Here is a 3,636-nt window from a genome sequence, read left to right as displayed (position 1 = left end):
AGCAGAACTCGCCTTCCCAGTTTTTCAAGACAATAATCAACAGAGATACCATGAGCCTCTAGAATTTAAAGTAATTAAGTCCCTGGCTGAGTCAGTTCGGACATATGGGATTACAGCCTCTTTTACCATGGCTCAAGTGGAAGCTATAGAGATATTGCATGACCCCCTCTGATTGGGCAAGCCTAGCACGAGTATGTTTGAGTCCAGGCCAATACTTGGATTGGAGGGCATTTATGCTAAAATTTTGTAACAAACAGGCAGAGTGGTGGAGTATCTGGGAGCTACGATACATCCCAGGTCGATCTTGCCCCAAAAATTGACCCTGAGAAAAGATAACTTAAAGAATTTAAATGATTTTCAAAAATTGTTGGGAGATATTAATTGGATAAGGGGGTATTTTAAATTGCCAAATTATGAATTAAAACCCTTATTTGATATGTTAAAAGGAGATATAGATTTAAACTCCCCACGAGACCTGACTGAGAGCGCCCGATTTGCTCTCAAAAGGGTGGAGGAGGCCTTAAGTGCCGCCTGTTTAAACAGGTTACAAGATGGCCAACCCTTTGATTTATGCATTCTTCCCACTGAAACCCAACCAACTGGGGTACTTTGGCAAAAGGGGCCGTTCATGTGGTTACACTCTCATGTTTCCCCCGGAAAGGCACTGGAGTATTACCCTGAGGCCGTGGCGAGCTTAGCTCTGCAAGGAATTCAACAGAGTTTACAATCTTTTGGAGTTTATCCGCACTCCATCATTGTTCCCTACAATGCCTACCAAGTTCAGACTTTATGTGCCACTATTGATAATTGGTCCATTTTGAGATGCATGTTTCCAGGAGATATTGATAATCATTTGCCCAAAGACCCCCTACTGAGATTTGTAAAGAAACATCCAGTGATTTTTCCAAAGGTAACTGCCCAAAAGCCTATTAGAGGGGCTATAAATATTTTTACGGATGGTTCCAAAACGGGATGCGGGGTATACGTTGCAGGTAACCAAGACCCCGTACAACATCAATTTATCCCTGGTAATCCACAGATTGTTGAGTTGATGATTGTAATTGAAGTATTTTAAGCTTTCCCCTGTCCCTTTAACTTAATATCAGATTCAGCCTATGTAATAAATGCTTTAAAGATTTTGGAAGTGGTTGGTACAATAAAGGCTACCAGTTCTGTTCTAGCTCCCTTTACCTTGCTACAATCCCTTATATTGGCAACGCAAGGAACCCTTTTTTCCAATGCATATTCGAGCACATACGGGCCTCCCAGGACCACTGACAAAGGGTAATGCCCTAGCTGATGCACACACTCGTGCTGAGTGGGCGCTCCATGCTTCTTCTGTTGATTTAGCAAAAGATTTTCATGCCAAATTTCATGTAAATGCCAGGACTTTACAAAGCCGCTTTTCCCTTTCTAGAGTGGATGCACGTCAAGTGGTAAAGGAGTGTCCCCAATGTATTATTTACCATAAGCCCCCTATGTTTGGAGTTAATCCACGTGGTTTAAGACCCTTACAAGTATGGCAAATGGATGTAACTCATGTACCTGAATTTGGCCGCTTAAAATATCTACATGTTTCTGTTGACACCTTTTCGGGTGTTATATTTGCCACCCCCCTGTCAGGGGAAAAGGCTACTGATGTAATATCTCACTGCCTGGAAGCGTGGGCAGCCTGGGGAATGCCAAAACAGCTAAAAACTGATAATGGTCCGGCCTATACTGGGCAATGCTTTGTTTCCTTTTGCACTCAAATGGGTGTTACCCTGGTGCATGGACTGCCCTATAACCCTCAAGGACAAGGAATTGTGGAAAGAGCTCATCGCACTATCAAGGAAATGTTACAAAAACAAAAAGGGGGAGCTGGACCCCTAATGGCTACAGCAAGACAAAGAATAGCCATGACACTTTTCACCTTAAATTTTTTGAATTTGGATAACGCTGGTCGCTCAGTGGCGGATAGGCATAACAGTTCCACTCCTTCAGCCTTAGGATCGGCTTTGTGGAAGGATGTGCTCATGGGCCTCTGGAACGGGCCTGACCCCGTGCTGGTATGGGCACGAGGATCTGTTTGTGTTTTTCCCCAGAATTGCTCGGATCCAGTGTGGGTGCCTGAACGACTTGTGCGGGGAATCCACGGAACCCGGAAGAAACAAAAGATTGCGTTGCTGATCATACAGCTCCTGATGATCCAACAGGGACAGGCGGTACCGAGGTGGGGGATACTGTCTGCATTTCCGAGGCCCATGCCCGTGAGACATGACGCCTCTCTTTTCCCTAAATTTTTCACCACAAATAAGACTCTTAACCTTCCCTTTTACCCAGAGGATAAAGAAATGACAGGGATAGGTGAAGCTAAAAAAATTAGCTTGATAGGCACGCTATGCTTTTACTTAAGTGATACGACCCTTAATGGTAGTTGCATAGCCTTGACTCATTCCCCAGCCGCTTATTTTAGATATTGGAATGGGAATCCGAGATCAGCTGAGGTTTGGACAAATGCTACTGGATTTGTTGGTACTGTTTTAGGTAGATATTATAAAAGTTTAAGGTTAAGCAAAGACCCGTGGCCTGTAAAACAACCTAAATGGGCCTCCTTTTGCTTGCCTGACCGCATGAGGGAGGCTTGGCCTTGGACAGGTTGCCAATCACGACAAGTTGTTTGGGCTGATGAGTCTGAGTGTTTTTCATTCTCCCCTAGTGTTTTGTCTGATGCTAATGTACTATTTAGGGCTGGAATTAATCCCTTTAATAATTGGTTGTTATGTGGTCTTAATGGAAGTTGCTTGCAGGCTGAACCTATAGTTATGCTGCAAGGAGGTCACTTTTTTATAGCAAACATGACTTGCAATTTGATTAGTACTGCCCGTACTGTGGGTGCCAATTGTCATTTTAGTAAAAATAATATGGTAATTAGCTATCAGCCTACCCCTGTGTGTGTGGTTTCCCCTTTTGTGTTTTTGGTAATTAACAATACCTCTGTATGCTCAGATGATGTGTGTGCTTGCACTAATGAAACCTGCTATTATGCTACCTGCTGGAGTTCTCAGTATCCGTTAGCTATAGTTGCATGCATTCCGAGTTGGGTGCCTGTGCCAGTAGATGCTTCTCAAGCTGTAACCTTGTTTAGGCATAAGAGAGATTTTGGCATCACTGCGGCCATTGTAACTGCTATAGCTGTGGCTGCTGCAAGTGCGATGGCTGCCGCTGTTGCCATGTCACATACTGTGCAGACGGCTCAGACTTTAAATAACTTGTCGGCTACTACAGCCAGAGCTCTGGATTTACAACAAGTGGCCATTGCACAATTAAAAGGAGGATTGATGCTGTTAAATCAAAGGATTGACCTTGTACAGGAACAGGTTGATATCATGTGGCAGTTGGCTCAGCTGGGATGTGTTCAAAAATATGAAGGGCTTTGTATTACTGCTATTCAGTATTATAACTATACCCAAGCAGCAAATTTGTCTAAACAACTGTCAAGTTATCTTTTAGGCAACTGGACGGGAGAATTCAACCAATTGATGTTATAGCTACGATCAGCCATTGTCGCGGTAAACTCCACCCGGATGGATGATGCCCTGTTACAAGATGTTTCCTCCTGGATTTTGTCAGCTGTGGATCATTTGAAGGAGTGGG

This window comes from Dipodomys ordii, unplaced genomic scaffold (genome assembly GCF_000151885.1).
Source record: "Dipodomys ordii isolate 6190 unplaced genomic scaffold, Dord_2.0 Scaffold4, whole genome shotgun sequence".
Taxonomy (NCBI): Eukaryota; Metazoa; Chordata; class Mammalia; order Rodentia; family Heteromyidae; genus Dipodomys; species Dipodomys ordii.
The sequence above is the reverse complement of the archived record's forward strand: the minus strand, read 5'-3'. Positions refer to the sequence as shown.